Source organism: Gobius niger (assembly GCF_951799975.1).
Source record: "Gobius niger genome assembly, chromosome: 5".
NCBI lineage: Eukaryota > Metazoa > Chordata > Actinopteri > Gobiiformes > Gobiidae > Gobius > Gobius niger.
Window position 1 is genome coordinate 18878507 of NC_136856.1, and position 19681 is coordinate 18898187.

A 19681-nucleotide genomic window follows, 5' to 3' on the forward strand; every position below is an offset into this window, starting at 1 on the left:
TCAATGAGAAAGTGTGTCTTGTTAAAAGCATTGGCGTGGCAGTGGAAAATGTTTGGCTTCTTGCAGTGTATAGTAGCAGTGTGTCTGTACAGGAGGCCTCTACACATATTACACATATATACACATATTAACTATATTCATATACTATACATATTACTCAGCTAACATTTTGGGGAATCAAGGGTGTTTAGTGAATCAATTGAATGAAACAATTCAACATTTAGTGAACTTTTGGAGCAACCACAGAAAGAAGAATTATACACATAAAGTCCGGTTCACTATGTGATTTCGCCGGTTTCAGTGGAGAGTATCAAAACTATACATTTTGAATCAGAAAGTTCAAAAAGAAAGTTTCCATTTGCTCTGATCTGTAAAGACAATAGCGATAATAGCATTTATATGGGGAATAAACAATGTAGTTTGGCAGAAATTCATGAAATTTGGCAGAAAATTCCATTTGGTCGCTTCAATCAAAAAAGTCAATGAAACCCTTGTTATATTTTTCACGGTGTTGCCGTAGCGATGACCGGAATTTGCGTTAGTGGAAAAATTGTATTATTGTAAAATTATCCAAAATGGCAAGGGCAAATGGAAAAATTGTTTGTTCTCAATTGCTTTTACCATGAGGTTTCCAAAAATATATAGTTTTCATATACTCTCCACGAAAATCCCTCAACAGTGGAAATATTAAACATAGCGAACTGGACTAATATCGTAATAATCTTTTTTTTCCCAATTGGTTCGTCTATAATGGTACTTTCATTACGCAGAATAAAATGAAAATAAGTGATATTAGAAAAATAGCTGAGGAGAACTCAGTATAAAGCCTATTTTACAAACCAATTCTGACCAAGTGAATGTTTGATCCCAGGTGTCCCAAGCTTAAATACACATATTTTCAAACTCAATTGCGCACATCATGCAACGTAAAAATGCTTTTCTCATTCTGAACTTGTTATGGAGGCTCTAAATTTAAAAAAAAAAGTGTCTCTCTGTTTCTCGCAAAGTACCACTGCCATAACAATTCATAAACAATTCAAAAGGCAACCCCCCCCCCTCCTTCTTTGACTTCAGAGGACACAACAAAGGATTGTAAACCCCTGCTACCAGAAGAAAGGGTATTAATTTGCCTCAACCTGCAGAGTGTAAACTGCATATACCTGTGAAGTGGATAATTCTGTCGAGGGGAGACATGTATTTCCCCCCCATTCCTTGTGTCAACAGCACTTCTTTTGAGGTGCGCCGTCGTGTCTGTATGGACCAGATAAGTCTCTCCTTCTTAGCAAAGAGCAATTTGCAAAAAAATGCAGACGGCTGTACACACACTTCACATTGTTAATTAAATCTTCTGGCTTTGATGTTTCCTCAGGTTTTTAATGTAAGAAAAATAACAAAATTAAACGGGGACGCTGCCGTGCTTCCCAGTGAAAGGACCGGCACCGGGCATGCCGCATCAATTACTCAAATAGTGTGTGAATTGTGGGAAATATGAATAGGCAAGTAAATAGACAGAGTGTGAATGGATGTGTGTTTTATAGAGTAGTGTGCTTTTCCTCCTTTTGTAAGTAAAAAAAAAGTATAGGGATACAAAACAGACAGGTGAGACCGGTAATGCCGTATGTTAATCCGCTAAGACAAAGGCAAGCAGAGATGAAGGTGCTGACGTTTGTTTTCGAAAAGACAAGGTTTTTGAGATTTTGCTGTTTTGTGAGAGTGTCCTGTTTGGAGAGTTTTTGATATAACTCAGGGGGAGGTAGTGACATGATGGGTGGAAAGAAGAACGAAAAAAAACCCCTCCACATTCAATGAGAAGGATGAGAAACAAGAGTTATAGAAACGCGTGCCAATGCGAACGATGATACTTTCGGATTGGCACGTAGGAGTGTCTGTGGAGACTTCACGCACGGCCCGCTCGTACAGACGTATAGTACATTTTCTGCAAACTTCAGTTCAGATCTCCTGACAACAACACAGTGTCATGTAGTGTTCTCTGGTGCCGCGAGTGAGAGAGGAAAGACAGGAGGGCGCTGAGAGAGAGACACGTCTGAGCTGTGGAGCAGAGAAACTGAGGTTCTGGGGGAAGGGGCGACGTCTAAACTCAATTATTTTAATTGTACAGATGTTATTGGTGCAGTTTCGAGCATGAGTTTCATTTTAATGAGCTACCCCTCCTCCCCGTTATTTTTTTTTTTTTGAGTTTTGAAAAAAAAAAATCGGTTTAACTCTGCAAAGAAAACTGAAAGTATTTACTCCATATCATGTTGTCTATACTTTTAAAGCAGTACTAAGCAACTCATGCCCCTGGAGGCCATAAGCGCTACTGCAGGTGTCATTGCATGTTACACATTTTTGCTCATTAATTGTCCGTGAGAGTAAATACTACGCTGACAGAAAAGACAAAAGGAGAGAGGGATATTGTACATCCAATTAGACAATGGAGATCATTTTTGTCACTCAAACTTGGCTGTAAACACTGTTTAAAGTGGCGCTAGCCTGCAGTTAGCTTTGCCCATTAGCCTGTTAGCTTCTTCTTCGTGGTTCTATTAGTGTTTATTGATGGCTCCGACCCGGTGCAGGAAAGTTGCAAATTGTGGTTTTCAGGCCAGAAACACCAGGGGGAGATGAAATACCCCATAAACAGTTGTATGGATTTGGTAAGGTAAACAAGTTACTTAGTTCTGCTTTAATACATTCCTGTTCTGTAAAGCACTTTTGAATAACTTTCTGTTCGAATTGCACTTATAAACTTCCCTTGCCAATAACCACATTGTTAAATTACACTCGTAGCTATCGTACTATTTCAGTCCTGTTATTCGGCAGCGCTGTGAAGTGCTTCCAAAATATGACTTAACCCATTATTACTCAGGCCCACTGAGACAAAACCAATGCTTTCCATTTCCTCGATAACAGACACTTAGATTTTGATAAGTGAAATGGTAATGAATCATCCACCCTCTAATTCCACTGTCATCTGCCATCTGTTTTGTAGGTGTCTCAACAGATGAATTTCAAAATACCCACTATGTACCCACGGATATCCACTCCACTATTGTTTTACTCCAGAAACACCATGTGAGCCTTCTTCTCTAAAGTCTCAGCTTTTCACTTAATTTGATCAGTGAAGATGAGTTTTCCCCACACAATGAAATTCACACTCAATCACCGCTTTGCCGATTGGCCCTCTTTAAAGGTCAAGCAATGAAAGCCTATTTTGTGCGTGGAGGAGGTAAAAAAAAACAAAAAACAGCTTCTAATTAGTTTAGTCAACTCCACTGCTACTAAACAAGATGCCATCTGTTTTATTCAGTCGATAACTTTGTTTGCCATGAATTTGCTGGGAATAATCCGCCGCAACCTTTGCACTAATCAATCCACTAACACTTTCTTTCAAAGCATCCGCAGCCTCGCACGTACTTTGGCCCAGGGGAGTTTATTTTCAACACAGGGTCCAACCGATAACAGAAAAATACTCCCTAGGTATTAATGGCAGTCTGATTATCTGAACGCATAGTGTTTTTACTGGGACCTCTAATTACCTCCAAGGCTAGTCTTTGAAAAAGCAATTATGAGCCGGGCTAAACTGTACATCTCGCTTTAACGGTTCACTGCATTAATTATTCACTTGTTGTTGGTAAAATATAAGCAATAGTAACTGAGGAAATAAAATGGCACTTAGTTAAATGTAGTTGCACACCCATTTGTATAATAGACATTTATTTGGAACAAAGGCTTCCCTGAACTGAATGAAATTATGAGGCACAACAATCGCCTGAACGCAGATTTAAATGCCATATTACCAGTGGACGGCAGTTAGTTTTGCTTCCCAATGGTCAGCCATGCTTCATTTTTCAAGCTTGTGTCACAGTCTTAGTCTGTTTTGATCAATTAGTGGAAGACTGTTCAAGGTGATTTGAAGGCTCCTTAACCCTCTGGGATGTATACATTCAAAATATTAAGTACGAGACTGGAAGGTTTGGAGTCTGTAGGAGCTACTAAAGTGGAAATGTTGTTGCATGAGTGGAGTGAAAACAGGTAAAGTTTTGCAATGTCTGAACATGCCCATGTACACTTATCTTGTCTCGCCACTGCTGTCTCCCAGTAAAGGAAATGACCATATTTGGATTAGAGCATCATCTTGGCTTCCTTTCGTATTACACAAGTGTACTAAATATGCCAATATTTGTGAATGAATAGGCGTGGGAAAACGGACAGTGCGCCCGGGAAATCCCTGGCTCGCTAGCTGACAAAACGTCACAAAATAGGCATTGTACTTAATTTCCGCTTTAAAACTAAGATGTTAGGGGGAAAAAACAGCAAAAAGATTGACTACTCTGTAAAAAAAAATGCATGTTTTTACCTGCTGTGTCCTTTTTATAATTCATCCTGGGTCCGTCTGTAACATAACAGACAAACTGACTTTACCAGAGCATGAAGCAAGACTCAAAAGAGGACAATTCCAATGGGTTCACTTTGAATTATGTGTATATTATAGATTGAAATAAAATCGGACGATGGAATTGGTGAGGTTGGTGTGAGAAGGCTCTTCAAAAAGAAATCAGGAGCGCTCGTTTTTTCAGCCAAAAGGTGTTCAGTACTCGGATCTAGCTCTGAGCTCAACCACGACTGCATAGTGAAATAAACCTAATCTCAAACAGCATCATTTATACGTGTTGCTGAAGAGTGAGCAGGTGATAGAATCCTGCTCAGACCGTGTGTCCTTCTACAGTCTGCCGCTGATGCCCTAAACTGAGTTGACAGTGTGGCCCCACAGACAGAGCAGTGATTAATGTTTGGTGACAGCTCCAACGAGCCGGCATATGAACAGTGGTCCTGCAGCCATTACATAAGTACAAACAGCTGTTGTTTGACTGCAGCCTTTGATTCACTACTGTAGCCGTCCTCCATTCAGAGAGCAGCAGAGGACCTCCTGTCACATCCGGACACCCCCTTTAATACAACATGTGACAGGCACCTCATCTGATGGGATTAATGTAAAAAAAAATGTCCAGGCTTCCTTCTAAAAAAAAAAAAAAGGGCCAGATTTGTGGAGATGGGATCATCCAAGTGCCTTCTGATGTTGAACACTTTTTTGGCATCATTTAACACAATTCGCTTTGAGTAAATTGAAAATAACAGGGTAGCACTTAGGGTCGTCATGATAAATACTAGATTGAACACAGGTTACTGTCATTTTCACGCTTTAAAGTAGAAAATATCTGGTATCTGGTCAACATTATCGTTTATCGTGATATTTTCCTGTGTCAATATATCGATCATCAAAATCATGACAGGCCTAATTGCGTCTCATGTGTTATGAAGGATACGTTACTGTGTACTTTTAGAATAAGGGATTACTATATTTTCCATTTATCACGATATTTTCCTGCTTCAATATATCGAAGTTCAGATTTTGTTATCGTGACAGGCCTAAAGGCAACTCATGTGTTATGAAGGATATGTTACTAGTTTAAGAACAAGGGATTACTAAATTTTCCATTTTTTAAAAGTTAGTTTCAGTGGCATCAAGTGGTCCACAATAATATCATTTATTGCGATATTTTCCTGCCTCAATATATCAAAGTTCAAAAATCATGCCCGGCCTAACTGCAACTTATGTGTTATGAAGGATACATTACTATTTACTTTTAGAACAAGGGATTACTAAATATATCTATATATATTTTTTTTTTAAGTTTGTTTCAGTGGCATCAAGTGGTGCACAATAATATAATTCATTGTGATATTTTCCTGCCTCAGTATATTGAAGTTCAGATTTTGTTATCGTGACAGGCCTAAAAGCAACTCATGTTATTAAGGATATGTTACTACTTTTAGAACAAGGGATTACTAAATTTTCCATTTTTTTTAAAGTTAATTTCAGTGGCATCAAGTGATCCACAGTTATATCATTTATCGCGATATTTCCCTGCCTCAATATATTGAAGTTCAGATTTTGTTATCGTTGTTACAAAACCAGGAACAATTGTGACTTTCCCATAGTTTGGCATACACAGCCACAGTGCATTCCATGGCACTGCCGGCCCGTGCGAATGTCTGTTTTGTAATTATAACAGGCTGAATGATGTTTGCTAGTAATTCTCCGGCACACTGATTACAGCGGCCATGAATGGAGCTAGATTGCACCCAGTTGAGGGATAATACGGGAGAACTGCAATTAGAAACAACAGTATTTCTTTACTATTTGATTCAGAGAACAAGGCCACAATGGGATTGAGATAGTCTCATTGTGCCGGCGAGCATCCTTTCTAAACCCCCACAGAATACAGAGAACATGGAGCACTTTGTTTCAGCGGGACAAAGCAGGCAGTTTGGCATGTGTTTCTGACAATTGCCTTTGCATGCTTTCTAGATCACGCCATGAGCCGCACAGATGGGCTGTGAATGATGTCTTGAAGCCGGTCCAGATTTCTTTGTGCTGCAGGTAAACGCTAGGTTCGATCCATTTGAATAACTTTCACCACAGTTATTATGAGATTCATACCATAATGGAAGAAGAGAAAGAGTATTGGAACTGCAATTAAAAGTTGACAATGTGTAATTAGACTGGACATAATTATATAATACGTGAATGTGGTGCAGATCTAACAGAGTAATCATGTTTTGACAGACTAAAGTGTATACTGTTACAAATTGGTATGCAAGAAAATGTGACACTAGTGGTTCAGTTCAACTTATCTAATTTAATACATTTTTTTTTTTACAATGTTTTCCCCTAATTAATAGGTTGTATCCATGTGACGTCACAGCCTTCTATGTCAGGCTAGTGAAAATATGTATTTACGTCCCTGTTTGAAATTTTACAACAAGCAGCAGTACAAATTGACACTTAAAATCAAGCACTTATTCATGTTCATGTGTCCACTAAAGTGCAGGTGAAATTGTCAAACTTGTTAAAACTGCTCATATGTAAAACAATAATCATGAAGCGCTGATGTGATATGGATTTTACAAGGCGTGAATGTCTGAACGTGGTGTCCTTGGTTAGGACTCAGCAGATGGAACCATAGGATGGAGGTTATCAGCCGTCCCATTTCCCTCTGGTCTGTAACTCGCTGTCGACTGTGTGCTGTGGACCCTAAAGGCCTGCCATCTGCCTCTACTGCTACTTCCAAAGGTGAGAAATCTCCAACCACCACCTGCTTCGTGTTCCCACCACATGTGCCACATACAGGGGACAGATCATATTCATTTATATGTTTGAAGCACAGCTGAGTCATAACAATCCTTTGCATACAATACAACTATTTATGTTAGAATCTTTGTAATGGGAACAGTAAATGGTATTGTTTGAAAAACTGGGACTGAAGCCTTACACAGAGGTGGGAAGTAACAAAGTACTTGTACTCAGTTACTGTACTTAAGTAGATTTTTTAGGTATCTGTACTTCATCACTTGAGTGTTTATTTTCCTGCCGACTTTTTACTTTAACTCCTCACTTTGTAAACACAAATATCTGTAATTTCTACTCCTTACATTTTCAAAACTGGCTTGTCGTCAGTGTCTGCGCTCGTCTCAGGAGCTTGTGCGCTTGTCTCGTCAGCGTGTTTTTGCCTTTTTAGTTTCGGTTTAGAGACGGATGCCTCGCCTCACACCGGGGGCAGCCACTGAAATAGACTCGCTGATTCCAGACACAGACGCATGAAGAGCAAAGGGGACCAGCGCAGACTCAGTGCCGACGTGAGAGGAGATGGACACGGGGCACGTCCTCGTCCTCCTCCTGCAGCCGCGACGCAGGTACAGGCAGCATGGACGTAATATTGACCCGTTTGACCACAGACCTGCTGTAATAGTGTGAGATCACAGCTGCTTTGGTACAAACTGCTCTAAGCTCCAAACAGCAGAAATAGGGTCTGCTGTAAATATGAATCTAAGGCTATATCAGTTGTGGCATTTTATTTGTATTGCTATACATATATTCATTTAACACTTTATCTATACAGTTTTGTCCCTTGAGACCTTGAGATTCTACTTATTTTGTAAAAAAAAAAAAAAAAGTTTTAAAAGCATATACCCAGACAGAGGCAGGTATATTAACAACAACAACAACAAATTCGATTACAGTAGCTGCAGTTCTCATGTGGTTTAAATCAGCACTTCAGAAGAAGAAGAAGAAGCTGAAAACGATTATAATAAGAGCCTATAATGCGATGTCATTTCTAATTAATTATAAGCGTCAACTGTTTTTACAGTTTACTTTTTTACTGAAGTATATATTTGATAAGTAAAGTCGTTGCAGCTGTACTTTTATGGAGTAATTGTTAAGTATCAGAATGTTTGACATCTAAATTCTGTGATATGTGTTCTATGTTGCACAATTGTACCGAGAAAAATTGCTAGTTTGTGAACCTGTTTTCAAACAATGGTAATAAAAACTATGCTGATCTCTGGCCTAATGGCAACTATTTTATAGACCCCTCAGTGTTTTTCCTACAACATGACTTCACTTGCACAACAGATGCAGGGGATTTCTACAATGGAGGATTTTTACAATTTAAGAAATATTATGATGGGTTTTGGCAGCTGACAATCATTTAACTTGCGTATTAATTCTATCAGAGCATGGCTAGAAAACAAGTTTGTCAGTTTGTAGAGTTTGTCATTTTGGATACTCAGTTCAAACAAAGTCAATTTAATCCAAATTAAAATGAATCAATACTGTGTGCAGATGTGCTAATTTATTGAACTCGATCGACATGTCAGAAAAAAATTTGTACAATTTTGCCTTAGTCCTTAAAAAGGTAAAGGGTCCCTTATTTAGATCGTGCTTTTTAACCTCCACTGAGGACTCACATTACTGTACATCAAGGAACCACTCACCCATCCACAACATTCACACACGGGTGTACACAGACAGTGGGGGCAGACACTATAGCTCAAGGGCACAATGAAAGTATGCACGGACATGGATTTGATCCTAACGTATGGGTACAGTTAGCAAGCCTGCTACTCTGGGAAACCTTTCAGAGTCTGTTGGCCTGTTCAATCTATTTTTCCTATTTAGTTCATTATTGCAATCATCATCATCATTTCATAAAGCACCATGTAGCTGGCTTTTTCCATAATAGACGTAAAACGTAAAATATAAAATGCACTTACCACTGGTGACTCAGCGGCTAATGGAGTTGTTCCGCAGCTTTTTTTCTCTACTTTATATACTGTTGTTAGCTAATGTTACTCTGTGGGGAACTCTATGAAAATGTTTGCCAGCACCCACAAACAGACAGCATCGCGTCATAGAAGGGGGCGTGGCCCAATTGTCACAATTGTTCACTCTTTTTAGCCATTTTCTGGTAAATCGGGTCCATATGAATGCTTATTCACAGCAGATTGTTCAGTAGAAGCAAAAAAACGGCAGTCGTAGCTAGCGCTAGCTAGTGTTTGCATTAGCACGATGCTAACATGAAGCATCATGTTAGCATTCTCCGTTATTTATGTATTTATGGGCTGTTGAACCACTTTGCTCCTCCCAATGTCTTTGTATCTTTGTTTAGAAGAAAACTATATTCATAATTCAGCATTTGTTAAAGTAGTTTTTGAAAAATTAGAGAAAGCTTTGTTTTTGCACCAAAATGTTTTCCCCATAGATATAACAATTAGAGATAGATTAATACCTATTCAGCCCCAATCATAGAAAAGGTCCCGAGTCCTGTGTGAACCTTAATGACTTGATGATCTCCTACGCAGCCTGTTCCTTAAAAAGGCAAAAGGGCGGGCGGAGCCTCCACAGAGCTTGATTGACAGGCTCTGGAGCCAGTCAATGTACTGAAAATGCTTCCAAATGTCAGGCTGATAAACAGAAACTAGCGTGGTTAAAAATCTTTCACTTCCCCCAGCGTGGTCATAGCGATTTTTAGAATTAGAAAAACTCTTTGGAGCCAGGCTTGTAAGCTGTTCTTGGGAGGTCAGACGTCTCATTAGAATCAATGCTTCCAAGTGTCTCTTGGAGTCGCCCCTGGCCACAAGGGGGCGGTATTAAAGCAATGTCAGCTCACCACCATAAGGACAATGTAGAGAAGCACGTTCCTTGCCCATTGGTTTCCCCCCATAACTGTTTTCAAACATGACCATATATGAGCGGTTCCAGAGATGCCATCTGTATTCCCACGGAGGGTTCAAACAACACAAATTACGAAAGATCCAGATGTTTTCAGCTGTTCTCAACTCATCTACCACATTTAGGTGAGGTCAAAGCCCAGTTAGAAATCATTTATGAAAGACCTTTTTTGATTTAACTTGGGCGCGTAAAAGTAGCCTCTGAGCTAAATGCTACATCATATTCCGTTAAATTGTGCACATCCAATGCCCAGTGTGTATGTTAGATACCACAGACATTGTACAAATGGACACACCATACTTTACATTTGTATGCGGGTAGAATGCCAAAATCAAGAAAGATGCATTTGTAGGAACAGGGTCAGATAGCTAAAGGCGTTTCTATGATTTCTATGCTTCCACCAACTAAGCTGCTTTCCACTGCTAAAACTTAAGTGCTGCTCTCACATATTTATGATTACGTCAGTCAAAAAGCAAAATCAACTCGGTCAATAAAGTGTCCACTCCTGTCAATGTCAGTCGCATGTTTGGAGGTCAAAATAATCATCATCCTGTACAACAGTTACCATAGAGACGGACTTCACACTGGGTTGTCAGAAGTCTTGGCAGTTGGTTTCCCAAAATATAATTACTGTGCCTTAAGTCGTGTCGCCTAGCTGGTGATTTGGGAACATGCCAATAAATGCTATTCAGAAGTACAAATAGAACATCTGCATTGCTAAGCCAGGATTATTTTTGTGATTTTGCTTTTTTGCTGAATCAAGCACATTTCAAATGCGTAGGGGGTGGAAAAAACAGTGTGCGTTGACTTCACGGTTACCCCAACTCCCGCGTGTCTCTTTACACGTCAATATGGAGCTCTTATCCCCGGCTTCCGCACACCAAACCTCCATACATCATCAAATTGATCTAGTGGGGAGGATTTAAGTCTGAGCTCAGAGACAGAAATCTCGTTCCAAGGTCAGATAGTGGGAGGCAGAGGTCACGGGGGTCATCTGTCTGCTCACACCTGCCCTTGATGTATCCCCTGGTCCAAGTCCCCGGGGAGCTGAGCCACTGCGATTCTGCTGATGAGTTAAACCCGCCTGAGCCATTGAGATCTGCAGGATTTCTATCGGCACTGTCTGCAACGATGGAAGACAGCAATTGCGCGGCTAAGCTACGGCGATCGATAAACACGCAGCATGTAGCCGCTGATGTCGCCAGTATGGGTTTGTTCACCTTACAGGGAAAAGTTGGTGTAATTCATCACGAAGTAAGGGGTCAAATCTGGAAAAGATTGGAGCGATGCAACCAAAAGAAAAAGTATCAATATTTTAAATGGTTTTGACATTTGATGGCAACAGTGTTATTACAATATTAAAAGCAGGAGCTGGGGCACTCTAAATATGCAAACATCAGCGCTTGCGTTATTATTCTTTAACGCCTGTTTTTGTTTTTACACAACGTCACTCCAAATCCAGTGTAGCACTCTCTAGCACACTATCAATTATTACAGCCTTATAACAATGGTCTGTGACATTGTTTAAGGTTAGTAATAAAGAGAATGTTTCTGAAGCACATCTTAAGGTAAACTAAAGTTTTTACGTAAGAGCTCATGTTTGTGAAGGATTTTTTGGCCCCTCTGATATACCTCAAAAAAATTGGAAGACCTACCTGCAGCACTTCATTCATTGCCTCATCTCGATCTGCTTCTCACCAATCATTCAATCATCCCTTTATTTCAAGCCATGTCAGCCTGCCACTGCAGCAGCACATTCCTGCTTCAACCAATCATCGCACAGGATTCCCTTCTTAAGTCTCCTTGTTCACTGCCTTGGCCGGTTCCCAGTGTGCTGTGACCCTCCTCTGCCTCTCCTCCACCTGGGCTCACCTTTACTGAGACTCGTCATCCAATGATGAGCCTCCTCAGACCTCATCCTCTTCCACCATCAGTGTCCGGACTCCGGAGGGCAGACTTCTTCTTACATTCATTCATCTTGCCCATGCATTCAATGTCTTCCGCCGGGGTCTGAGCACCAAACATGATTCATGTCCAATGAAACTCTTCAAATGCTCCTTTGTTTATGAGTCTTTTCCGTTTGAATTACAAAATGCAATTTCCGAATTACAGAGGCATGTGATATTGCTCCATGTCAGCTAATGGTTTTGCGTGTGAGCCATTGTCCATAGATGTGAATGGAGCGGCTGGCGAGAGGCGACGTACGCCCCGCCATGTGCTTTTGTTTATTTCTTAGCTTAGTTATGGTGCGCGTTAGACCATGCCCATAGATTTCAAATATCAGTGTGTATAGTGCAGCCTGTAGCATTGGGTTAGCTATCACGCTAATCACTCCATACAGAGTCATGCTCCTCCTGCACTGATCACAAAAGCACTCCTCGTGTCAATAAACTGCTCACCAACCTCCGACTGGATTCACATATATGTCCGACACTGGGATGAAAACGAGCTATGCGTGCTGCAGTTGGCACTGAGATGTAAAATTCTGTTGTACCAATTTTACTTTCAAACTTGTTTATTCACACAGCCGACATAGCGACATACTACCTCTAAAAAATAAATATAACCCTTACAATACATGATGCCTAATTTTAATTTCATGCAACAAAAAGTAATTTATCTATTAATGACGATACAAATCGAAATAAAATGCAAATGCAATATTAATTGAAAAAAATAAATAATATTGCAATATTGATTTCTGTCAAAATCGTTCAGCCCGTCTAGCTAGCTGTAGCTAACAATAGAGCCTTGTATATATCAAATGTTTTCATTTAGGGATATTTTCTGGACTGCTAGCAGTTAGGCGGCCAATGTGTTTACAATGCTTTGCCATCCGTGTTGACCTTGTGATATAAATGAAAAACGCCTACTGGACTTCAGTGTACCATTCATAGATGACATTTGTGAAGGTGTATCCACTGACCATGAGCGGAAGAAGCTTTGTATCACATGGAGTGATAAAGTTTCTCTCTCTCTCGTTTTGAAATGGGACATTATGTATGCATGTTGGCCGTTGTTAAAAATCCTTGTCTGCCGTCAGGCTTCACCTCCTCTCCCCTTGGTGCGCAGGAGGAAATGTAGGCTGTTTACAAATACGGGATGACAGGCTGGATACTGCTAACTTAAGTTTGTCATGTCAAAACCTGTCAGTGACATTTAACAAAAAGAAAAACTATGTCAGATTGAAAGCGCTTCAAGAGTAAAAAAAAAAAAAAAAAAGCTCAAGACAGACATGTGGATGGAAACGCAAGTTATCCTCAAAAGTGCAAAATCAAAATTTCACCGCTTCACTGTCACAGTCTTCTAATTATGTATAAATACTACAATATAGAACACATACTAAAGATCCACGGATAGCATAAAGTAAACAAAATATGAATGCATGCCATTTTTTTACCGTTTATTACAGTTAAGCTAAAAAAAAAAAAAAGGCACACCACATATTACATTATCAAAGGCATCACCAAATATCATGTAACATTAGTGAGTTTATTCATTTATTCACCACAAGTAATTTGCATCATTAGCTAAATTGTTGGACCCATCTTCAACTAATCATGAAAAAAAAAATCTATTTATCAAACTTTTGATCAGAATAATTTGCAGTCTGGACCTGTTTTAATATGCGCTTGCATAATTTCCATTCTAAACAGAACCCTGATTGTTCTGTTTCTGTCAAAACAAAAAACCCATTGTGTAACTTTGTGCTTTCTCAACATTGTCTCTCCCTGTCAAAACATAATCCACATACTTTGACATAAAAAACAATCCAAACAATTTATCAAGAGGGATTTTAGGCCAAAAAAGATCTTCTGATCCACTTTTGCACTCCAATCCACCAGTTGAGAGTCACTGGCCCATGAATTTGCATAACACACACAATCAGTTGATAGACGTTTACTACGCTTTGCTTTCACTATATCCTGTAACCTTAAAATTATGCATTCGGTAAATCCGGCAATCATAGCATACCAAGGGACCCATGTTCTACCATTATCCAACAAAACCAATGCTCCTGTTTTGTTTCATGTCTACCTATAGCAGATTGTATGCAGGAAAAATATTGAGTTTGGTGAGAAGAGCTTCGGGCTGTTTGGAGTTCAACTGGGAATATACTTTTTTCTCTTTTTTTCAAGGGCAGTGTGCAATCACGCTGCTGTGTTATTCCCTATGATTGCCACACCTTGGGCAAAATACACACACACACACACGCACACACACACACACATGTACGCGCTCACACATATGCACTAGGGCTGTGTGGGAACGTGGCTTCACAACATCAACAAATTATTCAGAGGGAAGATCAGAGTGGAGAGACATCACACCCCCAAGTCCAGCTGATACCGTGGCGCCATTGATGTGCATCAGCGTGGTCTGTTCCTATGGCCTGCACTTGTGCCTCTTGGACTGCTGATGAGCCCAATCTGTTGTCAAGGCAACGAAACGCGCGAGGCCCTTATAGAGGAAAGGCATGTTGTTACGAAACATCTGGGAGTTCAAATGATCAAACGGAAATGTTTACCGCCACGGGGGCATTTGTCTGAGGATGACTAAAATGGCATCAGTCGTATTTCATCAAGTTGAAAGATGGGGAGGATAGCGTATTGATTGCAGTGGGTTTTTGTTGTCGATGTTTTTTTTTTTGCAGGTATTTGTTAAAGGTGCACTATGCGACTTTTTAGGTGGAAAAGAAATCTTAATATTTGTGCGCATTGCATCCTTTTAATGACTCGGTGGCGTTATGGGTGCAGCAACCTTTGTTTTCCCTCACAGTGGCCTCTATGACGCTCCAGGATCAATTGTTGTTGGTTCGTACCAGAAACGGACCAGAATCCCCAAAACAATTGATTCTGGAGCATGATAAAGTCCACTGTGAGGGAAAGCAATGGTGCCATGCTGCACCCATAACGCCACCAAGTCACTAAAAATACACAAATACACGCAAATATCAAGTCTTTTTTTTTCACATAAAAAGTTACATAGTGTACCTTTAATAATCTCAAACACATCTTGATTACTATATAGGAAATAATACAAAACGGCTAATAAAAAGTCTGCCTTTAGCTCTTCCTGGTTCAACAGATGAACTGTGCTGTCGGGGCCTTTTTTGGAATGAAAAGAAAACAGCATAGATATTAGCCTATCAGCTTTGTATTATAATGAAACAATACAATAACTTAACATTTTCTGCTCCCGCTCAAACCACTCTATTTATACATCCGCAGTATTATTATTATTTTTTTTAGTTCTGATTGTCTGCTGTGGAGCCACGGCTAACGGCTATTCAGCTTAAGGCGCAGGGAAACTATAATTATTCTCGCTCAGGATCAGAGGCAATTTTTTTCCTGCAAAAAGTATTGAGAAGTCAGAGAGCGAGTCAAGCCAGGTCACGGAGCAGCTTTGGGAGAAAAATATTTGTTTCTGTGAAGCAACTTGAAATAGTGGCTCACTTTGTTATTCTGGGAGTCAGTGGGCATTTTGTCGGAGAGAAATACAGTAGTGCACCAAAGTTTGGATAAGGTGTTGGAAAAGGCTTCGCCCCGTGTGTGCTTGGATAAATTGTCTGTTTATTTGTGTTTATTCATTGATGATTACTATACTGCATAGAAGACTCTGGCAATGGTCTACGCTTTCTCACCAACTGCATTTTCTTTGTTAAGAGGTAATATCATACAGCGATCAACTATTCAGATCACAGCCTTCTCGAGAACCAAATATTTTTCCACACTGGTCCGATGAAAAGTGCAGACGCAGCTCTGACCTACCGCGGGGCTTTCGGCTTGTAAGTGTCTGGTCAAGTTAAGTCGAATTTTAACAGGGGTTTACACAGATCGCCCTCTCTGGCATCCTGAAGGCCCATAAAGCTTGATTCATGGGCGCCGCTGTCTTGCAAAGGGCACAGGGAAGGCAGGGAAATAGCAGTGCTCAGGTATGCTAAAGTCATCCATGATGGAATCTGTCAGCACCCAAATGGCTCCCTCTCGCCCCGCTGCCTGCCGCACTTTATCAGCTAAAGATGTCGGTGACAGAAAGTCTTTTGAACTCTGATTGTCTCCCTCCATACAAATTATTTCTCTCCACTGAACTCGTGTTGAAAAAAGTTACAAATAAGGAGCCGGGGCTTGCAGGAAGATTAACTAATGCTTCATTGAAACGACTCCAAGGCAAAATCAAGTTTTTATTTTGTGCTTTTTTTTTTTTTTACATTGAATATTTCTGTCAGGTGAAACGCCGCACCCCGAATTAGTATGTGCTGGGAATAGTTTGTGTGAATAGTTAGCAGTAAACTCAGTGTAAAATATGCATGTCCTTTTAGACACAAATGAAAATGAAAACCTCACAGGGAAAATAGACGTAACATAGCCTGGGAATAGAACGTGGCACCTTCTCTCTGTGATGTGAATGCGATCGTTGTGCAAACGTAGCATGATCAATCATTCTGCTAACGTAACACATTAGGCTCCAGTTGCCGACTGCTTACATCCCCTTTGTGCTGCTTGGTTTTTCCTCCATTGTGCTAGAAGTCGTAATTATATTGGAAAATTCTATTTGTTGCAACTGTGCTGACAGCCTTTGAGAATTGGAAATACAATTTAATAATTTGTAGCCACAGACACATCTTGGAGCACAGCGTGATTTGGGGGCAGAAAACAACGGGTGGGTTTTTAGTGGCATTACGAATGCAAGTGAACAGTTTTGAATGACAGATAACAAGCTCAGGGGCCCAATGATGCAGCGCATTTATGCTGGCTAGCAGACACAAGGCCAGTTACGGGCTAATACGCTGAGGTTTTAAAGTAGCTAACATGACTGGTCTATGCACAGAGATTTGTAATCAATACATTGACTGTGGGCTTATATAACGGGCAGTTGTTTATGTTACGGGTCCGGTCTAGGGGGCAGACCCGCACCAGAAAAAGCCATCTGAAGAGATGGAAGAAATGATGAGACAAGAGGCAGTGCGTGTTGTTCGATGCAGCCTCGCTTCATGTATATTTAATTACAGAAATTATTCAAATACATTACATTTCTGTATTTACCAAAAATCATGTATACTTTTACTTTGTCTAATCATGTTTCACCTTTTATTTCAATAATCACGTGTAACCTTTATACTGTACAAGTACCTTGTTACTATCTTATCTGGTTTATCACTGTTACTTTTAGCTTTAGTAATCTTCACCAGAAAATAGTGCTTTCACTTATATCTAATTACATATGTAGTTTTCTACTTTTTAAAACAAGTGTATTTCGTCACTTGGGTACAACTAAAATAATGTTTCTAAGTACAATCGCTTGGTCTGCTAATCAATGTTCACTTTCTTTACAAAATTACGGAACCAAAAATATATCCAAACAGATAAACATTACTATATTATCCTAAATGAAACCAGTCTAGCATTTAAACATTAATTACACTTTTCAACAATGTCTCGGAGCTTATGGGTTTGTTACGGGGAGAGTTCAAGTTACGGTGGGGCGCCGCCATTACACGACCTCGCGGCAGCCTTACTACAACGGCCGCGATACCAAACAGCATACTAACGTAATCTAGCTTTACCAAACTACTTGAAAAATGGCTATTAACAACCACAATAGTAAACAATCTTGTTGTATGTGATATTGTATGTGCTTTTTACATTACTACCTGAAGAGATGGAAGAAATGATGAGACAAGAGGCAGTGCGTGTTGTTCGATGCAGCCTCGCTTCATGTATGAGGGAAGGCCGCAAACGTGTTGAAAAGAACGACCCCGCCTGGCGGTTCCGCTGCTTCCTCACTACATTGCCCCCTTGTGGCGCACCCCAATATTGCAATAACCTCAGAATCAAAGACAGACATTAATACATTGAATTATAAATCCCCGTGTTAACTGAAGTTCTACTAACTAAAAATAATGATTATAAAAAAACATAAAAAAATGTGACTGCACATTTTGTGTGTGTCACACGCTCCCTGACGACAGAAAATGGCTCCGAACATTTACAAATATTACTTTACTCTTACTGTTATGAACCAATAACCTTCATAGTGTCTCTTTTGCATAAAGCAACAAAGTCTTTAATACCTAATAAGCTGGTAACGCTATGTGATGCACCGGAGCAGTAAACGGGTATACTGCATATGCATAGTGCTGAGGCATGAGTCTGTATGGTGCACGATATACCATCATGTTGGAGTCCATTCCCCAGACTGGCACAGCTGGGGGCAGGAAGGCTTCGACCGCTCCGACAGCTAGTGGTGGCTGGTAGGACTGCAACGAAGGCTGGCCCAGGGAGTCATAGGTGAACATCTGCGGTGGCTTCCGGGCACGGGCGGACCTCCGGACCTGTGACTCGTCCTCTTCTCCCTCACTGGCTCGTGCAGGTTGGTGTTGCTGGGCTGGTGCCGCGTCGTCCTCCTGGTCGATCTCACCCTGTGCATCCTCTGCTGGTGCTGGTATCTCGGGTGTACCGTCCTCATCCTCATGCTGTTCCACGTATGGCTCTGGTTGATCAGTGTCAATAAGGAGCCTATCTTCTTGATTTGTCCCGTTTTGCTCTTTGGTTGCATGTTGCCTTGTGTCTCTTACAGGAGCGGGCATAGTGGGCTCTGCTTGCACTGTTGTGTAGTCTCTCCGATGCCCACTAGGTCGAGCTCTTGTGACACGCTGGGGAATCCTCAACCAGTACTGTGCTGGATCATCCTCTGAGTCTGAAGATGAGTTGCACTTTGTGTCACTGAGTCTCTGGTCTTGTCTTGTCTGTTTTTGAGCTCTTGTGTGATGTCTGTTTTTCACCGGTGAGACTTTGGGAGATAGGTCTATTGGCAACTCATTGACTAAAAGGAGGAGGTTGCGATGAAGTGTTCTTACTTTGTTATTTCCATTTTCAGGTGTCACTTTGTAAACGGGGCCCTCTGCAATTCTCTCTTTTACAACATAGATGGTGTTCTCCCAGTAGGACCTCAATTTACCAGGACCTCCTCTCTCTTTCAGGTTGCGAACTAATACACGGTCACCTTGCTCAAGAACAGTACCTCTGGTGTGTTTGTCATATGCTTTCTTTCCCTTGGAGCTTGAGTTTTGGCTATTCTCAGTAGCAATCTTGTATGCCTCTCTCATCCTCGCAGCCCACTTCTCTGCATAACCTCTAGGAGTGCTGGGTTCTTGTTCAGGGTTAAGATCAAACATAAGGTCCACAGGTAGTCTAGGATGTCTGCCAAACATTAAGTAGAATGGGGACATACCTATGGCCTCATGCCTGGTGCAGTTATAGGCGTGGACAGCGTGTGCCAGGTGATCTTTCCATCTCTCCTTTTCCTTCTCGCCCAGGGTCCGTAACATCTGGAGAAGCGTGCGGTTAAATCTCTCTGCCGGGTTGCTTTGAGGATGATAGGGTGTCGTACGTGAATGTCCTACTTTACTCAACTGCTGCAGGGTTTTAAAGAGGTCATTTTCAAATTCTCTCCCCTGGTCATGATGCAGCTTGTGTGGATAGCCAAACTTGGGGATGAAATCTTCAAAAAGTTTCTCAGCGGCTGTCTTGCCGGATTTGTTTCTAGTGGCGTATGCCTGGGCATATCTAGTAAAATGATCAACAGCTACAAGGATATATTGGT

At 40.7% G+C, this 19681-nt stretch overlaps 1 protein-coding gene across 1 annotated transcript in view; it reads right to left on the reverse strand.

The window, feature by feature from the left end:
- Positions 1 to 19681, reverse strand: part of pcdh11 (protocadherin 11) — a 181464-nt gene that overhangs the window by 26419 nt on the left and 135364 nt on the right. The gene's annotated exons all lie outside the window — the stretch shown is intronic.